Source organism: Conger conger, chromosome 2, assembly GCF_963514075.1.
Source record: "Conger conger chromosome 2, fConCon1.1, whole genome shotgun sequence".
NCBI lineage: Eukaryota > Metazoa > Chordata > Actinopteri > Anguilliformes > Congridae > Conger > Conger conger.
The window spans coordinates 82,233,951-82,241,450 of NC_083761.1; the positions used below are offsets into that span (position 1 = coordinate 82,233,951).

The 7,500-nt window shown below is 48.2% G+C and overlaps 2 protein-coding genes across 2 annotated transcripts in view; one reads left to right on the forward strand and one right to left on the reverse strand.

Annotated features, from left to right (window-relative positions):
• The window catches only part of LOC133122493 (cell death-inducing p53-target protein 1 homolog), an 11,999-nt gene extending 7,287 nt beyond the window's left edge, over nt 1–4,712 (reverse strand). The window contains exon 1 of the mRNA XM_061232485.1: nt 4,601–4,712. The gene's annotated coding sequence lies outside the window, so the exon portion shown is untranslated. The remainder of the gene's footprint in view (nt 1–4,600) is intronic.
• The window catches only part of tekt4 (tektin 4), a 33,458-nt gene that overhangs the window by 5,618 nt on the left and 20,340 nt on the right, over nt 1–7,500 (forward strand). The window lies entirely within an intron of this gene.

A 7,500-nucleotide genomic window follows, 5' to 3' on the forward strand; every position in this document is an offset into this window, starting at 1 on the left:
ATGGTAGCCTACTGATGTTTCCATCCAGTCAACTGATAGGCTACTGTGCGTTCCAAACCTTCCAAACTACACGTGCCTGTGAGATTCTTATGAGCAGCGTACGAAGTGTTTTCACGCAAGTGCGTGTGGGAGCCTAATAAGAAAAACACGAGGATGATGATGATGATGATGATGTGTGTTCGTGTATGTGTGTGCCTTGCGGTTAATAATACACATGACGTCAGATGAGGATACTGACAGAGAGAGAGAGAGAGAGAGAGAGGGGGGGAAGCAAATCTAAAAAGAAGCGAGTCTATGCCCCTCAGAAGTTCCTGAAGAAGTATCAAGATCAATGGCCATGCCTCCGCCCCTCTAAACTGCCTAATCATGCGTTTTGCACCGTGTGCAATTATGATTTTGACGTTAGCCATCAAGGAGCTACAGGTGATAATATAACTTTAAGTTCTGTTTCAGGGATTTTCAGTTACCTTATGCCAAATGTCTTGGTGAAAACATTGGAACATGTTCCAAAATGTATCAAAGCACAGAAAACTGAAATATATTGCCTTTTCATTAAAAGAGTTTTTGTTTTCTTCATAGTCTACTTGTATGTTGAATAACTAGATGTGGTGGTGAGTGGGATCTATGTGCTTAGTAATAAGTTGTGATGAGTGAGCATGTGAACTCAATCAATACTGATCAGCCAATGTGCCTGACCTTGCGCCGTGCCGCCACAGTAAGTTGCTACTCAAAATCTTTTCCAAGGTTGGCAGGTCAGTGTCTGCTGGGATCCCCTCTCCATCCCAACACAACCCCCTCCCCTGTGTTGACTGGCTGTGGCCTGCCAGCCAGTAAAAACAATAGCCTAACTTAATAGCCTAGCTCACCTGAGAGAAACAAACACCTAACCCAGTCACTGCAATCTAAATAAACACCACTTCTATGAGCTAACAAACAAACAAGTACACAACAGAACACTATAATGACGACTAAACTGAATTAGAACCAGCAAACAAACGAGATGACTTAACTAATCCTGGAGAAAATGCTACCAACCCACTGGTAAAAATGCTACAACCCCCCCCAAACACCACCTCCCCAAACACAACCCCCCCCCCAGAATATCAACGTCTGCTGGGCTCCCCTCTCCGCCCCGGCCCGAACGCGGCTCCACCGCGCGTCTGTTCCTGTGAGCGGCGTCTACGGCCGCCACACGACCATGTGACCGGACCAGAACAGAACCCTCCGTTACCGTCGCACCGTCAACGGCAACCGTTTCCATGGTGCCGCCGCGTGTCTGATCTGAGGTGTTCTGCCAAGTGGCAGAACAAGCCTGGTCTGTCCCAGCGATGACCCCCCCCTACCCTCACTATAACTCTGCCTGCATGTGGAAGTGGAGGGCAGGCCATGGGGACGGCCTGTAGCGTAGCGGTTGAGCTGCTTGACTGCGACCCGGAAGGTCGGCGGTTCAAAACCCGGGTGTAGCTACGATAAGGTCAGTGCAGCTGTTGGGCCCTTGAGCAAGGCCCTTAACCCCACACTGCTCCAGGGGGGGATTGTCCCTTGCTTAGTCTAATCAACTGTTAGTTGCTTCAGATAAACGGTGTAGGCTAAATAACTGTAATGTAATGGGTTGGCCAATGTAATGCTGGCCCCAAAAAATAGTCCAGAACTGGGACTTTCATTTCCATATTCTGGCTGAGTGAAGGGGAGTTCTGTGGGTTGTTGCTGGGCCCAGATCCAGGGGACAGTAGAACAATGGGCCATGTTCCCATGGTGACTGAAGGACCCACGTAGCCTCTCCCATCCTCTCACTCTCCTACCTCGTATAATAATTCAGATTATGGGGTCTCCTGGGGTGTTAGAGCAGTGGCCTCGCAGTCAGACGGTTGCCGGTTCCACCCCGCCCTAACGCCCTGACCCCCAGTTGCTCCTGACAAGCTGGTTGGTGCTTTGCATGGTGTGTGTATGAATAGTTGAATGAGAAGCATCAATTGTACAGCGCTTTGGGTAATGGCACTGTATAAAATTCTGGTGTGTTGTGAATGTAATCTGTATTCCGAATTGGTACTGTGCTTTGGTAGATTACAGTAGACTCACTCACAAGGACAGGTTTGTGGCCAAACATCCACCATTTACAGAACCTTGAGGTGGTTTCATTGTCCTGAAGATGGGTATTTGAACACCCTGTTCTCTGTTGTCTGGCGATTAACAAAAGCCTTTTCTCTCAGCTGAAGCAGATAGATGGAGCCATACGCTGAGTCAAACACAGTCCTGATTGGCTGCCTGTGATGCTGTCCAAATGGTTTTGGGTCATCAGAACCAGGCAGTGGACAGAGGAGATGGAGGGAGAGAGAGAGAGAGGGAGAAAGAAAGGAGGGAGGTGGGAGGGAGCGGGGCTCTGAAATAATGTCACAGAGAGTGACAGCGATTGTGTGTGTGTGTGTGTGTGTGTGTGTGTGTGAGAGAGAAAGAGGGTGTGTGTGTGTGTGTGTGTGTGTGTGTGAATGCGTGAGAGAAAGAGGGTGTGTGTGTGTGCGTGCGTGTGTGTATGTGAGTGAGAGAGAAAGCAAGAGAGAGAAAGTGAGATTGTGTAAGCATGATAGAGGAACATAAAAATGTTGTCTGGAATGGAGTGTTTGGAATGGAGGAAGTGCACGCTGTCCGGTTTGGGCTCTATTTCCTGTTCGCCCTGCTTTTGCCCTTTTCCTTCTCGAGAGAAGCTTCACCGCAGTTAAGCCCCAGAGCTCCCCGAACACAAACTCATAAAACTCATGCGTTCACCAGCGTGTGCCAACCTGCCCACAAACAGGCCCACACGCACGCGCGCACGCACGCACACACACCGAAACAGCTATCTACATTAATCAACAGGTCTCTGACGATTGTATCACAGCAAAACAGAGTAAAATCTCAAACATCCACTTTGCGCCGTCTTGGACATAGCAGCACTTAAAAATGGTATCCTAAATTGTGCTTTTCAGAATACTTTAGCGGACACGATTAATGTCGACAAATGAAACGGGAGGAGTAATGCTAATGTAGCCAAGCAACGCTTGCTGCTTAGCAACATTCCCACGACATAATACTGTATATCAATGTGACACAACACCGGACGTCGTTAAGACCAACCGGCCCCAACTGGCCCCAGGTCATGAAAGTTTTTTAGTCTTGGACTGACACTTAAAATCTTACTCTTAAAGTAGAACATTTTTAGCTTGGCTTAAGTTACTGTTTGTCTGATAAGCACATTTATTTTACCCCATTGGCAAATCTTTAAATGAGTCGAACTGTTGCGCCTCATCTGCAATATTTCGTTACAGTATTTAGCAAAAAATAAGACAATATTGTCTTATTTCGCAAATACATCATAGAAATAAGTTTTTAAGTCGAAATGTACGTGAAACTAATATAAATGTTGAGACTTATTTCTTGTTTTTTGCAGTGCAATAATTATTCTACTCGCACAAACCTAAACAAAACACTAGTCCTAAAACAGCAGTTTTTACAGTCCGTGTTCCAGATTTGGAAGGGTTCCGGGTTTTACTTGGTGAATTTATCCAGCTAACTCGGTAATCCCACTTCATGATACGCCCCTAGCTCTCATGCTTAGAAATGACATGCCTTATATCAAAAGTCCTTTTGTTAAGTTACTCTGGGTAATCTCTTGGTAAACATTTACCTTGTGGCTTAATGAATGCATTAAAAAAGTGAAAAAAGTGACAGAATCTTTATGTTTATATTTCCTGTCGTTTGCTACACGCTGGTATGGCGGGGGCCGATTTGTTAATCAGAGTTAATAAAGAGCCTCCGTGTCATGCCGGAAGCTAAGAAGCGGCTAATGGCAACAACAACAGGAAGACGTAATGCATAATTGAAATGTGTTTACCGAAGCCTTTGTTCGTCACTGCACTGACATCCGTACCGAGAGTAGGCGGGGCTGGAGCGTCGACGGGCGGCAGAGATTAATGATTACCCTCCTGGCCCTGTAACGGAGAGGCGGGCCCTGTGAGGTCCTTCGCCTGGATTGATTATAGTTCGCCGCACGAACGGCTGTGAGCCGTAAAAGCTGTATGAACCGAATTTAAAAAAACGTTAAACTGCGTAAAAACAAAGCTGCCCTGCGCTACAGTGTCTGCTAAACGGCAGTAAGGCAGGGAGGTCTCGTCCTCACGTAGCACATGTGTTAATCATCACAACGCACAACAACAGCCGCGGTGTGGTCATGGCTTCCTTTTCAAGTATTCGTCCCGCAGAGTTTGTGCCGTTGGGATTTCTGTAAAAGGCTGTTAATCGAGTTAGGAGGGGCAGCTGTCCATTTCTCAACAAGCAAGAAGAAGAAAAGAGAAGAAGAAGAAAAAGAAGAAGAAAATAATGATAGTAAAATAATGTAGGACAGCTCCACATATTGTATCTCACTTTAACTGCGACTGGCTGTTCCAGGAGAGGGGCTGAAAAAGTCTTCTCTCTGAATAAACAGGCAGCCAGAATCTACTGCCTGCTCTTCAGTAACTCAACTGTAACTCTATATCCCCCCAAAATAAACCCTCTCCCCCCTCCCCTCTCCCCTTATCCCCCTCTCTCAACCAACCCCTCCCCCCCTCCCCCCTCCAGCTCCTACCTGGTTCTGGTTCTGGTTCTGTTCCAGTAGATTCGCGGGGCAGAGAAGCTGAGGCGCTGCTGTCAGTCCCAGGAGTATCTGAGCGGTACTGAAACAGGCTCTGAAAACCAGCGTCTGGGAGTGGCTGAGAGGGAGGGAGGGAGGGAGAGAGGGAGGGAGAGAGAGAGAGAGAGAGGGAGGGAGGGAGGGAGAGAGAGAGAGAGGGAGGGAGGGAGGGAGAGAGAGAGAGAGGGAGGGAGGGAGAGAGAGAGAGAGGGAGGGAGAGAGAGAGAGAGAGGGAGGGAGGGAGGGAGGGAGGGAGAGAGCTAAAGAGAGGGAGGAAGACGGAGAGAGATAGAGAGGGAGAAGGAGGGAGGAAGAGGCAGAAATAGAGATGGAGAGGGAGAGAAAGAGAGAGACAGAGAGGGAGAGAGAAGGAGGCGCTAATGGAATAAAGCCTCCATCCCATGACCTCAGTGCTGACTCCATTCTGAGGCTGTGCGGGGAGATTTCATCGGGGCGAGTGCATTAGTGAAAGAGCTGGCCTGTGGAAGGGGGTGTGTCGATGCTAATGCCATTTCACAATGCGCTCTGCTGGTCTGGCAGCATTCTCCTGTGTGAGAAACCAGGAGACAGTCTGAAACATGCCTTATTGAGGATACAGTATGTGTGTGTGTGTGTGTGTTGTTGTGTGCAAAAATCTGTGGTTTTAGTATTATTAATATTATAGGGCGGCCTGTAGCGTAGTGGTTAAGGTAAATGACTGGGACAGGCGAGGTCGGTGGTTCTAATCCCGGTGTGGCCACAATATGATCCACACAGCCGTTGGGGCCCTTGAGCAAGGCCCTTAACCCTGCATTGCTCCAGGGGGAGGATTGTCTCATGCTTAGTCTAATCAACTGTACGTTGCTCTGGATAAGAGCATCTGCCCAATGCCATTCATTTAATGTAATTATCCCCCCCCCCCCCCAAAATGAAAATTCTTTCACACATCAACCCAGTTATAATAGTTATGGAGATCTCCAAGACTTTCAAAGTTTAGAGATGAGTTTGTCGCAGCAGAGTTCAGGCAACGGAAATGTGTTGTAAGTGTGAGTCTTTGTAGCAGATTTGTTGTATCATGTCCTCTGTTTTAGGGGGAGTCCATCACAATGACAAAACCAAAGGCTTAAAGGCCCAGAGGCGTTTTTCAGTGATTTTGAGCCTTTCATAGCCTCCTGCAGCTTTCCGTTTCTGTTCAATACTGAGACAATTGCAATTTTGTGGAAGGATGCATATTTTAGGACGCCGTTGCTAAGTGTTAACACAGAGAGATGAGCACAGGATGAAGAATTGGGCTCCGGAGGAGGGGGGGGGGGGGGGGGACTGACCTACGTCACAACTCTTTATGAAGGTTCTGTGGGCGTTTCACATTCTGAAACCAGGAAGAGAGCGCGGATGCGGGTGGGCCTTTAAGAGGGATCTACTGCCAGTTACTGCATTACATCACATCACGCCCTTATCCAGAGTGAGGCACAGCAAAGTGCAAACCCATAACCAGGGACAAGTGCGCTGGAAGTACAGTTCTAATTCCTACGAGTACAACGAAGATAAGGACTAGGGCCTATTTGATGAATCTGACAAGGGACTATATCTAAAACTACTGCAGCCGAAGAAGGATTTAAAGATTACAGGCAGGTAGGGAGGGGTGGGGAGAGGTGCATCTTGAAGAGGTGTGTGTTCAGTCTGCACTTGACCTACATTTCTGATGCCCCATTTCAATTGATCTTTGCTTGTTCAGTTGTAGAGGTTAAACGTAAAACACATACACGTGCGCACACGCATGCAAGCACACACACATAGATACACGCACACAAACACGTACGCGCACACACACATACACACACGTCCACACACACATGCACGCACATACACGCATACACGCACGCACACATCCACACACACTCGCACACATACACACGCACGCATGCGCACGCACACACACTCACACACATACACACGCACACACTCGCACGCATGCACACACACACACACACACACACACACACACGCATGCACACACACACACACATACAGTGTCACATTACCCAACATGGATGTGGAGTGATTCATGTTCTGCTTCCCGATAAGCCATGGATCTGTGTTATTAGGCAATCCCTGTTGCATATTAAGTTCCAAAGCTGGGAGCACGGGTTATTTCCTCAATTCCGTGGGAGTTTGTTTGCCAGAACGTTCCACCCCACCCTGCAGTAAGTGTTCTCAGCTGCTGCTCAGCTGTCCCTGGATCATTCAAATAAGAACTGAAAACGGAGAGAGGAAGACAAAAAGGTTTTTTTTAGAAAAAGGTAAACAGCATTTTGATGTTTCTGGCTGTACCATCTCGTACCCGGTTGGATGACATGGTTTGAAACATGCTGGCCCCACCTCTTCACGCTCAAAACACCCCAGAAAGGAGTCATTGTTCCCCCCGTGACACAAGCAAACCACGCACACCCACACACCATTCCAACTCTTATCAGGCTTTTGCACCTTTTGCAATCTATAATACTTAATGTCCTGATATCACTGACTCACTTGGGTGTTCCGGATCTACCTCCAAGCACAAACACAGGAGGTAGCCTTGCTTTGGCTTCGTAACGAGGAGGGAGGCAGCGGACAGGATGCCCACTGGCCTTCTCTAAACCTGACGGTGCATGAGGAGGAGGACAGGCATGCACAGCTGTACCCGCGTCATACCTGGGCATTTATATAGCGCCTTCATCCAAAGCGCTCTACAATTGATGCTTCTCATTCACACACACTCGCACACCGACGGCGATTGGCTGCCATGCAAGGCGCCGACCAGCTCGTCGGGAGCAAATGGGGGTTAGGCGTCTTGCTCAGGGACACTTCGACAGCCCGGGCGGGGGATCGAACCGGCA